A 9,691-nucleotide genomic window follows, 5' to 3' on the forward strand; every position below is an offset into this window, starting at 1 on the left:
AGGTGCGATCACACCAGCACTAATGCACCGGATCCCATCAGAACTCCGCAGTTAAGCGTGCTTGGGCGAGAGTAGTACTAGGATGGGTGACCTCCTGGGAAGTCCTTGTGTTGCACCTCTTTTTGCCAAAATTTCGTGTTCTTTTTGTTAATTAGCGTAATTTTACGTCGTTTTTGAAAATTAAACTTCGATTGTATTTCATTTTTTTTCGTTAATTAACGAAATCTAAAACTCTATTCGTTAATTAACGTAATTTGACGTCTTTTTTGAAAAATAAACTTAGAAATGCATATATACAATTACAACGCTTTACTTTCAGGTGCGATCATACCAGCACTAATGCACCGGATCCCATCAGAACTCCGCAGTTAAGCGTGCTTGGGCGAGAGTAGTACTAGGATGGGTGACCTCCTGGGAAGTCCTTGTGTTGCACCTCTTTTTGCCAAAATTTCGTGTTCTTTTTGTTAATTAGCGTAATTTTACGTCGTTTTTGAAAATTAAACTTCGATTGTATTTCATTTTTTTTCGTTAATTAACGCAACCTAAAACTCTATTCGTTAATTAACGTAATTTGACGTCTTTTTTGAAAAATAAACTTGGAAATGCATATATACAATTACAACGCTTTACTTTCAGGTGCGATCATACCAGCACTAATGCACCGGATCCCATCAGAACTCCGCAGTTAAGCGTGCTTGGGCGAGAGTAGTACTAGGATGGGTGACCTCCTGGGAAGTCCTTGTGTTGCACCTCTTTTTGCCAAAATTTCGTGTTCTTTTTGTTAATTAGCGTAATTTTACGTCGTTTTTGAAAATTAAACTTCGATTGTATTTCATTTTTTTTTCGTTAATTAACGCAACCTAAAACTCTATTCGTTAATTAACGTAATTTGACGTCTTTTTTGAAAAATAAACTTAGAAATGCATATATACAATTACAACGCTTTACTTTCAGGTGCGATCATACCAGCACTAATGCACCGGATCCCATCAGAACTCCGCAGTTAAGCGTGCTTGGGCGAGAGTAGTACTAGGATGGGTGACCTCCTGGGAAGTCCTTGTGTTGCACCTCTTTTTGCCAAAATTTCGTGTTCTTTTTGTTAATTAGCGTAATTTTACGTCGTTTTTGAAAATTAAACTTCGATTGTATTTCATTTTTTTCGTTAATTAACGCAACCTAAAACTCTATTCGTTAATTAACGTAATTTGACGTCTTTTTTGAAAAATAAACTTAGAAATGCATATATACAATTACAACGCTTTACTTTCAGGTGCGATCATACCAGCACTAATGCACCGGATCCCATCAGAACTCCGCAGTTAAGCGTGCTTGGGCGAGAGTAGTACTAGGATGGGTGACCTCCTGGGAAGTCCTTGTGTTGCACCTCTTTTTGCCAAAATTTCGTGTTCTTTTTGTTAATTAGCATAATTTTACGTCATTTTTGAAAATTAAACTTCGATTGTATTTCATTTTTTTTCGTTAATTAACGCAACCTAAAACTCTATTCGTTAATTAACGTAATTTGACGTCTTTTTTGAAAAATAAACTTAGAAATGCATATATACAATTACAACGCTTTACTTTCAGGTGCGATCATACCAGCACTAATGCACCGGATCCCATCAGAACTCCGCAGTTAAGCGTGCTTGGGCGAGAGTAGTACTAGGATGGGTGACCTCCTGGGAAGTCCTTGTGTTGCACCTCTTTTTGCCAAAATTTCGTGTTCTTTTTGTTAATTAGCGTAATTTTACGTCGTTTTTGAAAATTAAACTTCGATTGTATTTCATTTTTTTTCGTTAATTAACGAAATCTAAAACTCTATTCGTTAATTAACGTAATTTGACGTCTTTTTTGAAAAATAAACTTAGAAATGCATATATACAATTACAACGCTTTACTTTCAGGTGCGATCATACCAGCACTAATGCACCGGATCCCATCAGAACTCCGCAGTTAAGCGTGCTTGGGCGAGAGTAGTACTAGGATGGGTGACCTCCTGGGAAGTCCTTGTGTTGCACCTCTTTTTGCCAAAATTTCGTGTTCTTTTTGTTAATTAGCGTAATTTTACGTCGTTTTTGAAAATTAAACTTCGATTGTATTTCATTTTTTTTCGTTAATTAACGCAACCTAAAACTCTATTCGTTAATTAACGTAATTTGACGTCTTTTTTGAAAAATAAACTTAGAAATGCATATATACAATTACAACGCTTTACTTTCAGGTGCGATCATACCAGCACTAATGCACCGGATCCCATCAGAACTCCGCAGTTAAGCGTGCTTGGGCGAGAGTAGTACTAGGATGGGTGACCTCCTGGGAAGTCCTTGTGTTGCACCTCTTTTTGCCAAAATTTCGTGTTCTTTTTGTTAATTAGCGTAATTTTACGTCGTTTTTGAAAATTAAACTTCGATTGTATTTCATTTTTTTCGTTAATTAACGCAACCTAAAACTCTATTCGTTAATTAACGTAATTTGACGTCTTTTTTGAAAAATAAACTTAGAAATGCATATATACAATTACAACGCTTTACTTTCAGGTGCGATCATACCAGCACTAATGCACCGGATCCCATCAGAACTCCGCAGTTAAGCGTGCTTGGGCGAGAGTAGTACTAGGATGGGTGACCTCCTGGGAAGTCCTTGTGTTGCACCTCTTTTTGCCAAAATTTCGTGTTCTTTTTGTTAATTAGCATAATTTTACGTCATTTTTGAAAATTAAACTTCGATTGTATTTCATTTTTTTTCGTTAATTAACGCAACCTAAAACTCTATTCGTTAATTAACGTAATTTGACGTCTTTTTTGAAAAATAAACTTAGAAATGCATATATACAATTACAACGCTTTACTTTCAGGTGCGATCATACCAGCACTAATGCACCGGATCCCATCAGAACTCCGCAGTTAAGCGTGCTTGGGCGAGAGTAGTACTAGGATGGGTGACCTCCTGGGAAGTCCTTGTGTTGCACCTCTTTTTGCCAAAATTTCGTGTTCTTTTTGTTAATTAGCGTAATTTTACGTCGTTTTTGAAAATTAAACTTCGATTGTATTTCATTTTTTTCGTTAATTAACGCAACCTAAAACTCTATTCGTTAATTAACGTAATTTGACGTCTTTTTTGAAAAATAAACTTAGAAATGCATATATACAATTACAACGCTTTACTTTCAGGTGCGATCATACCAGCACTAATGCACCGGATCCCATCAGAACTCCGCAGTTAAGCGTGCTTGGGCGAGAGTAGTACTAGGATGGGTGACCTCCTGGGAAGTCCTTGTGTTGCACCTCTTTTTGCCAAAATTTCGTGTTCTTTTTGTTAATTAGCATAATTTTACGTCATTTTTGAAAATTAAACTTCGATTGTATTTCATTTTTTTTCGTTAATTAACGCAACCTAAAACTCTATTCGTTAATTAACGTAATTTGACGTCTTTTTTGAAAAATAAACTTAGAAATGCATATATACAATTACAACGCTTTACTTTCAGGTGCGATCATACCAGCACTAATGCACCGGATCCCATCAGAACTCCGCAGTTAAGCGTGCTTGGGCGAGAGTAGTACTAGGATGGGTGACCTCCTGGGAAGTCCTTGTGTTGCACCTCTTTTTGCCAAAATTTCGTGTTCTTTTTGTTAATTAGCGTAATTTTACGTCGTTTTTGAAAATTAAACTTCGATTGTATTTCATTTTTTTTCGTTAATTAACGAAATCTAAAACTCTATTCGTTAATTAACGTAATTTGACGTCTTTTTTGAAAAATAAACTTAGAAATGCATATATACAATTACAACGCTTTACTTTCAGGTGCGATCATACCAGCACTAATGCACCGGATCCCATCAGAACTCCGCAGTTAAGCGTGCTTGGGCGAGAGTAGTACTAGGATGGGTGACCTCCTGGGAAGTCCTTGTGTTGCACCTCTTTTTGCCAAAATTTCGTGTTCTTTTTGTTAATTAGCGTAATTTTACGTCGTTTTTGAAAATTAAACTTCGATTGTATTTCATTTTTTTTCGTTAATTAACGCAACCTAAAACTCTATTCGTTAATTAACGTAATTTGACGTCTTTTTTGAAAAATAAACTTGGAAATGCATATATACAATTACAACGCTTTACTTTCAGGTGCGATCATACCAGCACTAATGCACCGGATCCCATCAGAACTCCGCAGTTAAGCGTGCTTGGGCGAGAGTAGTACTAGGATGGGTGACCTCCTGGGAAGTCCTTGTGTTGCACCTCTTTTTGCCAAAATTTCGTGTTCTTTTTGTTAATTAGCGTAATTTTACGTCGTTTTTGAAAATTAAACTTCGATTGTATTTCATTTTTTTTTCGTTAATTAACGCAACCTAAAACTCTATTCGTTAATTAACGTAATTTGACGTCTTTTTTGAAAAATAAACTTAGAAATGCATATATACAATTACAACGCTTTACTTTCAGGTGCGATCATACCAGCACTAATGCACCGGATCCCATCAGAACTCCGCAGTTAAGCGTGCTTGGGCGAGAGTAGTACTAGGATGGGTGACCTCCTGGGAAGTCCTTGTGTTGCACCTCTTTTTGCCAAAATTTCGTGTTCTTTTTGTTAATTAGCGTAATTTTACGTCGTTTTTGAAAATTAAACTTCGATTGTATTTCATTTTTTTCGTTAATTAACGCAACCTAAAACTCTATTCGTTAATTAACGTAATTTGACGTCTTTTTTGAAAAATAAACTTAGAAATGCATATATACAATTACAACGCTTTACTTTCAGGTGCGATCATACCAGCACTAATGCACCGGATCCCATCAGAACTCCGCAGTTAAGCGTGCTTGGGCGAGAGTAGTACTAGGATGGGTGACCTCCTGGGAAGTCCTTGTGTTGCACCTCTTTTTGCCAAAATTTCTTGTTCTTTTTGTTAATTAGCATAATTTTACGTCATTTTTGAAAATTAAACTTCGATTGTATTTCATTTTTTTTTCGTTAATTAACGCAACCTAAAACTCTATTCGTTAATTAACGTAATTTGACGTCTTTTTTGAAAAATAAACTTAGAAATGCATATATACAATTACAACGCTTTACTTTCAGGTGCGATCATACCAGCACTAATGCACCGGATCCCATCAGAACTCCGCAGTTAAGCGTGCTTGGGCGAGAGTAGTACTAGGATGGGTGACCTCCTGGGAAGTCCTTGTGTTGCACCTCTTTTTGCCAAAATTTCGTGTTCTTTTTGTTAATTAGCGTAATTTTACGTCGTTTTTGAAAATTAAACTTCGATTGTATTTCATTTTTTTTCGTTAATTAACGAAATCTAAAACTCTATTCGTTAATTAACGTAATTTGACGTCTTTTTTGAAAAATAAACTTAGAAATGCATATATACAATTACAACGCTTTACTTTCAGGTGCGATCATACCAGCACTAATGCACCGGATCCCATCAGAACTCCGCAGTTAAGCGTGCTTGGGCGAGAGTAGTACTAGGATGGGTGACCTCCTGGGAAGTCCTTGTGTTGCACCTCTTTTTGCCAAAATTTCGTGTTCTTTTTGTTAATTAGCGTAATTTTACGTCGTTTTTGAAAATTAAACTTCGATTGTATTTCATTTTTTTTCGTTAATTAACGCAACCTAAAACTCTATTCGTTAATTAACGTAATTTGACGTCTTTTTTGAAAAATAAACTTGGAAATGCATATATACAATTACAACGCTTTACTTTCAGGTGCGATCATACCAGCACTAATGCACCGGATCCCATCAGAACTCCGCAGTTAAGCGTGCTTGGGCGAGAGTAGTACTAGGATGGGTGACCTCCTGGGAAGTCCTTGTGTTGCACCTCTTTTTGCCAAAATTTCGTGTTCTTTTTGTTAATTAGCGTAATTTTACGTCGTTTTTGAAAATTAAACTTCGATTGTATTTCATTTTTTTTTCGTTAATTAACGCAACCTAAAACTCTATTCGTTAATTAACGTAATTTGACGTCTTTTTTGAAAAATAAACTTAGAAATGCATATATACAATTACAACGCTTTACTTTCAGGTGCGATCATACCAGCACTAATGCATCGGATCCCATCAGAACTCCGCAGTTAAGCGTGCTTGGGCGAGAGTAGTACTAGGATGGGTGACCTCCTGGGAAGTCCTTGTGTTGCACCTCTTTTTGCCAAAATTTCGTGTTCTTTTTGTTAATTAGCGTAATTTTACGTCGTTTTTGAAAATTAAACTTCGATTGTATTTCATTTTTTTTTCGTTAATTAACGCAACCTAAAACTCTATTCGTTAATTAACGTAATTTGACGTCTTTTTTGAAAAATAAACTTAGAAATGCATATATACAATTACAACGCTTTACTTTCAGGTGCGATCATACCAGCACTAATGCACCGGATCCCATCAGAACTCCGCAGTTAAGCGTGCTTGGGCGAGAGTAGTACTAGGATGGGTGACCTCCTGGGAAGTCCTTGTGTTGCACCTCTTTTTGCCAAAATTTCGTGTTCTTTTTGTTAATTAGCGTAATTTTACGTCGTTTTTGAAAATTAAACTTCGATTGTATTTCATTTTTTTTCGTTAATTAACGCAACCTAAAACTCTATTCGTTAATTAACGTAATTTGAAGTCTTTTTTGAAAAATAAACTTAGAAATGCATATATACAATTACAACGCTTTACTTTCAGGTGCGATCATACCAGCACTAATGCACCGGATCCCATCAGAACTCCGCAGTTAAGCGTGCTTGGGCGAGAGTAGTACTAGGATGGGTGACCTCCTGGGAAGTCCTTGTGTTGCACCTCTTTTTGCCAAAATTTCGTGTTCTTTTTGTTAATTAGCGTAATTTTACGTCGTTTTTGAAAATTAAACTTCGATTGTATTTCATTTTTTTTCGTTAATTAACGCAACCTAAAACTCTATTCGTTAATTAACGTAATTTGACGTCTTTTTTGAAAAATAAACTTAGAAATGCATATATACAATTACAACGCTTTACTTTCAGGTGCGATCATACCAGCACTAATGCACCGGATCCCATCAGAACTCCGCAGTTAAGCGTGCTTGGGCGAGAGTAGTACTAGGATGGGTGACCTCCTGGGAAGTCCTTGTGTTGCACCTCTTTTTGCCAAAATTTCGTGTTCTTTTTGTTAATTAGCGTAATTTTACGTCGTTTTTGAAAATTAAACTTCGATTGTATTTCATTTTTTTTTCGTTAATTAACGCAACCTAAAACTCTATTCGTTAATTAACGTAATTTGACGTCTTTTTTGAAAAATAAACTTAGAAATGCATATATACAATTACAACGCTTTACTTTCAGGTGCGATCATACCAGCACTAATGCACCGGATCCCATCAGAACTCCGCAGTTAAGCGTGCTTGGGCGAGAGTAGTACTAGGATGGGTGACCTCCTGGGAAGTCCTTGTGTTGCACCTCTTTTTGCCAAAATTTCGTGTTCTTTTTGTTAATTAGCGTAATTTTACGTCGTTTTTGAAAATTAAACTTCGATTGTATTTCATTTTTTTTCGTTAATTAACGCAACCTAAAACTCTATTCGTTAATTAACGTAATTTGACGTCTTTTTTGAAAAATAAACTTAGAAATGCATATATACAATTACAACGCTTTACTTTCAGGTGCGATCATACCAGCACTAATGCACCGGATCCCATCAGAACTCCGCAGTTAAGCGTGCTTGGGCGAGAGTAGTACTAGGATGGGTGACCTCCTGGGAAGTCCTTGTGTTGCACCTCTTTTTGCCAAAATTTCGTGTTCTTTTTGTTAATTAGCGTAATTTTACGTCGTTTCTGAAAATTAAACTTCGATTGTATTTCATTTTTTTTCGTTAATTAACGCAACCTAAAACTCTATTCGTTAATTAACGTAATTTGACGTCTTTTTTGAAAAATAAACTTGGAAATGCATATATACAATTACAACGCTTTACTTTCAGGTGCGATCATACCAGCACTTATGCACCGGATCCCATCAGAACTTCGCAGTTAAGCGTGCTTGGGCGAGAGTAGTACTAGGATGGGTGACCTCCTGGGAAATCCTTGTGTTGCACCTCTTTTTGCCAAAATTTCGTGTTCTTTTTGTTAATTAGCGTAATTTTACGTCGTTTTTGAAAATTAAACTTCGATTGTATTTCATTTTTTTTCGTTAATTAACGCAACCTAAAACTCTATTCGTTAATTAACGTAATTTGACGTCTTTTTTGAAAAATAAACTTAGAAATGCATATATACAATTACAACGCTTTACTTTCAGGTGCGATCATACCAGCACTAATGCACCGGATCCCATCAGAACTCCGCAGTTAAGCGTGCTTGGGCGAGAGTAGTACTAGGATGGGTGACCTCCTGGGAAGTCCTTGTGTTGCACCTCTTTTTGCCAAAATTTCGTGTTCTTTTTGTTAATTAGCGTAATTTTACGTCGTTTTTGAAAATTAAACTTCGATTGTATTTCATTTTTTTTTCGTTAATTAACGCAACCTAAAACTCTATTCGTTAATTAACGTAATTTGACGTCTTTTTTGAAAAATAAACTTAGAAATGCATATATACAATTACAACGCTTTACTTTCAGGTGCGATCATACCAGCACTAATGCACCGGATCCCATCAGAACTCCGCAGTTAAGCGTGCTTGGGCGAGAGTAGTACTAGGATGGGTGACCTCCTGGGAAGTCCTTGTGTTGCACCTCTTTTTGCCAAAATTTCGTGTTCTTTTTGTTAATTAGCGTAATTTTACGTCGTTTCTGAAAATTAAACTTCGATTGTATTTCATTTTTTTTCGTTAATTAACGCAACCTAAAACTCTATTCGTTAATTAACGTAATTTGACGTCTTTTTTGAAAAATAAACTTGGAAATGCATATATACAATTACAACGCTTTACTTTCAGGTGCGATCATACCAGCACTTATGCACCGGATCCCATCAGAACTTCGCAGTTAAGCGTGCTTGGGCGAGAGTAGTACTAGGATGGGTGACCTCCTGGGAAGTCCTTGTGTTGCACCTCTTTTTTCCAAAATTTCGTGTTCTTTTTGTTAATTAGCGTAATTTTACGTCGTTTTTGAAAATTAAACTTCGATTGTATTTCATTTTTTTTCGTTAATTAACGCAACCTAAAACTCTATTCGTTAATTAACGTAATTTGACGTCTTTTTTGAAAAATAAACTTAGAAATGCATATATACAATTACAACGCTTTACTTTCAGGTGCGATCATACCAGCACTAATGCACCGGATCCCATCAGAACTCCGCAGTTAAGCGTGCTTGGGCGAGAGTAGTACTAGGATGGGTGACCTCCTGGGAAGTCCTTGTGTTGCACCTCTTTTTGCCAAAATTTCGTGTTCTTTTTGTTAATTAGCGTAATTTTACGTCGTTTTTGAAAATTAAACTTCGATTGTATTTCGTTTTTTTTTCGTTAATTAACGCAACCTAAAACTCTATTCGTTAATTAACGTAATTTGACGTCTTTTTTGAAAAATAAACTTAGAAATGCATATATACAATTACAACGCTTTACTTTCAGGTGCGATCATACCAGCACTAATGCACCGGATCCCATCAGAACTCCGCAGTTAAGCGTGCTTGGGCGAGAGTAGTACTAGGATGGGTGACCTCCTGGGAAGTCCTTGTGTTGCACCTCTTTTTGCCAAAATTTCGTGTTCTTTTTGTTAATTAGCGTAATTTTACGTCGTTTTTGA

General features: G+C 36.3%; 31 non-coding genes across 31 annotated transcripts; all 31 read left to right on the top strand.

The window, feature by feature from the left end:
- On the top strand, window positions 1-119 carry LOC146947396 (5S ribosomal RNA). The gene has a single exon (XR_015029040.1). It is a non-coding gene; the product is annotated as a 5S ribosomal RNA (ribosomal RNA).
- Window positions 120-317: 198 nt separating this feature from the next.
- Window positions 318-436, top strand: LOC146947397 (5S ribosomal RNA). The gene has a single exon (XR_015029622.1). It is a non-coding gene; the product is annotated as a 5S ribosomal RNA (ribosomal RNA).
- Window positions 437-634: 198 nt separating this feature from the next.
- Window positions 635-753, top strand: LOC146947398 (5S ribosomal RNA). Its single transcript, XR_015029623.1, has one exon. It is a non-coding gene; the product is annotated as a 5S ribosomal RNA (ribosomal RNA).
- Window positions 754-952: 199 nt separating this feature from the next.
- On the top strand, window positions 953-1,071 carry LOC146947399 (5S ribosomal RNA). The gene has a single exon (XR_015029624.1). It is a non-coding gene; the product is annotated as a 5S ribosomal RNA (ribosomal RNA).
- A 197-nt stretch (window positions 1,072-1,268) lies between these two features.
- LOC146947400 (5S ribosomal RNA) lies at window positions 1,269-1,387 on the top strand. Its single transcript, XR_015029625.1, has one exon. It is a non-coding gene; the product is annotated as a 5S ribosomal RNA (ribosomal RNA).
- Window positions 1,388-1,585: 198 nt separating this feature from the next.
- LOC146947401 (5S ribosomal RNA) lies at window positions 1,586-1,704 on the top strand. Its single transcript, XR_015029626.1, has one exon. It is a non-coding gene; the product is annotated as a 5S ribosomal RNA (ribosomal RNA).
- A 198-nt stretch (window positions 1,705-1,902) lies between these two features.
- LOC146947402 (5S ribosomal RNA) lies at window positions 1,903-2,021 on the top strand. Its single transcript, XR_015029627.1, has one exon. It is a non-coding gene; the product is annotated as a 5S ribosomal RNA (ribosomal RNA).
- A 198-nt stretch (window positions 2,022-2,219) lies between these two features.
- LOC146947403 (5S ribosomal RNA) lies at window positions 2,220-2,338 on the top strand. Its single transcript, XR_015029628.1, has one exon. It is a non-coding gene; the product is annotated as a 5S ribosomal RNA (ribosomal RNA).
- A 197-nt stretch (window positions 2,339-2,535) lies between these two features.
- LOC146947404 (5S ribosomal RNA) lies at window positions 2,536-2,654 on the top strand. Its single transcript, XR_015029629.1, has one exon. It is a non-coding gene; the product is annotated as a 5S ribosomal RNA (ribosomal RNA).
- A 198-nt stretch (window positions 2,655-2,852) lies between these two features.
- Window positions 2,853-2,971, top strand: LOC146947405 (5S ribosomal RNA). The gene has a single exon (XR_015029630.1). It is a non-coding gene; the product is annotated as a 5S ribosomal RNA (ribosomal RNA).
- Window positions 2,972-3,168: 197 nt separating this feature from the next.
- On the top strand, window positions 3,169-3,287 carry LOC146947406 (5S ribosomal RNA). Its single transcript, XR_015029631.1, has one exon. It is a non-coding gene; the product is annotated as a 5S ribosomal RNA (ribosomal RNA).
- A 198-nt stretch (window positions 3,288-3,485) lies between these two features.
- On the top strand, window positions 3,486-3,604 carry LOC146947407 (5S ribosomal RNA). The gene has a single exon (XR_015029632.1). It is a non-coding gene; the product is annotated as a 5S ribosomal RNA (ribosomal RNA).
- A 198-nt stretch (window positions 3,605-3,802) lies between these two features.
- LOC146947408 (5S ribosomal RNA) lies at window positions 3,803-3,921 on the top strand. The gene has a single exon (XR_015029633.1). It is a non-coding gene; the product is annotated as a 5S ribosomal RNA (ribosomal RNA).
- A 198-nt stretch (window positions 3,922-4,119) lies between these two features.
- On the top strand, window positions 4,120-4,238 carry LOC146947409 (5S ribosomal RNA). The gene has a single exon (XR_015029635.1). It is a non-coding gene; the product is annotated as a 5S ribosomal RNA (ribosomal RNA).
- Window positions 4,239-4,437: 199 nt separating this feature from the next.
- Window positions 4,438-4,556, top strand: LOC146947410 (5S ribosomal RNA). The gene has a single exon (XR_015029636.1). It is a non-coding gene; the product is annotated as a 5S ribosomal RNA (ribosomal RNA).
- Window positions 4,557-4,753: 197 nt separating this feature from the next.
- On the top strand, window positions 4,754-4,872 carry LOC146947411 (5S ribosomal RNA). Its single transcript, XR_015029637.1, has one exon. It is a non-coding gene; the product is annotated as a 5S ribosomal RNA (ribosomal RNA).
- A 199-nt stretch (window positions 4,873-5,071) lies between these two features.
- LOC146947412 (5S ribosomal RNA) lies at window positions 5,072-5,190 on the top strand. Its single transcript, XR_015029638.1, has one exon. It is a non-coding gene; the product is annotated as a 5S ribosomal RNA (ribosomal RNA).
- A 198-nt stretch (window positions 5,191-5,388) lies between these two features.
- LOC146947413 (5S ribosomal RNA) lies at window positions 5,389-5,507 on the top strand. The gene has a single exon (XR_015029639.1). It is a non-coding gene; the product is annotated as a 5S ribosomal RNA (ribosomal RNA).
- A 198-nt stretch (window positions 5,508-5,705) lies between these two features.
- Window positions 5,706-5,824, top strand: LOC146947414 (5S ribosomal RNA). The gene has a single exon (XR_015029640.1). It is a non-coding gene; the product is annotated as a 5S ribosomal RNA (ribosomal RNA).
- A 199-nt stretch (window positions 5,825-6,023) lies between these two features.
- On the top strand, window positions 6,024-6,142 carry LOC146947415 (5S ribosomal RNA). The gene has a single exon (XR_015029113.1). It is a non-coding gene; the product is annotated as a 5S ribosomal RNA (ribosomal RNA).
- A 199-nt stretch (window positions 6,143-6,341) lies between these two features.
- Window positions 6,342-6,460, top strand: LOC146947416 (5S ribosomal RNA). The gene has a single exon (XR_015029641.1). It is a non-coding gene; the product is annotated as a 5S ribosomal RNA (ribosomal RNA).
- Window positions 6,461-6,658: 198 nt separating this feature from the next.
- Window positions 6,659-6,777, top strand: LOC146947417 (5S ribosomal RNA). Its single transcript, XR_015029642.1, has one exon. It is a non-coding gene; the product is annotated as a 5S ribosomal RNA (ribosomal RNA).
- Window positions 6,778-6,975: 198 nt separating this feature from the next.
- On the top strand, window positions 6,976-7,094 carry LOC146947418 (5S ribosomal RNA). Its single transcript, XR_015029643.1, has one exon. It is a non-coding gene; the product is annotated as a 5S ribosomal RNA (ribosomal RNA).
- Window positions 7,095-7,293: 199 nt separating this feature from the next.
- Window positions 7,294-7,412, top strand: LOC146947419 (5S ribosomal RNA). The gene has a single exon (XR_015029644.1). It is a non-coding gene; the product is annotated as a 5S ribosomal RNA (ribosomal RNA).
- A 198-nt stretch (window positions 7,413-7,610) lies between these two features.
- Window positions 7,611-7,729, top strand: LOC146947420 (5S ribosomal RNA). The gene has a single exon (XR_015029646.1). It is a non-coding gene; the product is annotated as a 5S ribosomal RNA (ribosomal RNA).
- Window positions 7,730-7,927: 198 nt separating this feature from the next.
- LOC146947421 (5S ribosomal RNA) lies at window positions 7,928-8,046 on the top strand. The gene has a single exon (XR_015029189.1). It is a non-coding gene; the product is annotated as a 5S ribosomal RNA (ribosomal RNA).
- Window positions 8,047-8,244: 198 nt separating this feature from the next.
- Window positions 8,245-8,363, top strand: LOC146947422 (5S ribosomal RNA). The gene has a single exon (XR_015029647.1). It is a non-coding gene; the product is annotated as a 5S ribosomal RNA (ribosomal RNA).
- Window positions 8,364-8,562: 199 nt separating this feature from the next.
- Window positions 8,563-8,681, top strand: LOC146947423 (5S ribosomal RNA). The gene has a single exon (XR_015029648.1). It is a non-coding gene; the product is annotated as a 5S ribosomal RNA (ribosomal RNA).
- A 198-nt stretch (window positions 8,682-8,879) lies between these two features.
- LOC146947424 (5S ribosomal RNA) lies at window positions 8,880-8,998 on the top strand. The gene has a single exon (XR_015029192.1). It is a non-coding gene; the product is annotated as a 5S ribosomal RNA (ribosomal RNA).
- Window positions 8,999-9,196: 198 nt separating this feature from the next.
- On the top strand, window positions 9,197-9,315 carry LOC146947425 (5S ribosomal RNA). The gene has a single exon (XR_015029649.1). It is a non-coding gene; the product is annotated as a 5S ribosomal RNA (ribosomal RNA).
- A 199-nt stretch (window positions 9,316-9,514) lies between these two features.
- On the top strand, window positions 9,515-9,633 carry LOC146947426 (5S ribosomal RNA). The gene has a single exon (XR_015029650.1). It is a non-coding gene; the product is annotated as a 5S ribosomal RNA (ribosomal RNA).
- The last annotated feature ends 58 nt before the right edge of the window (window positions 9,634-9,691 follow it).

The sequence above is a fragment of the Medicago sativa genome, chromosome 2 (assembly GCF_051527215.1).
Source record: "Medicago sativa cultivar Bolivia chromosome 2, Bolivia_mono, whole genome shotgun sequence".
NCBI lineage: Eukaryota > Viridiplantae > Streptophyta > Magnoliopsida > Fabales > Fabaceae > Medicago > Medicago sativa.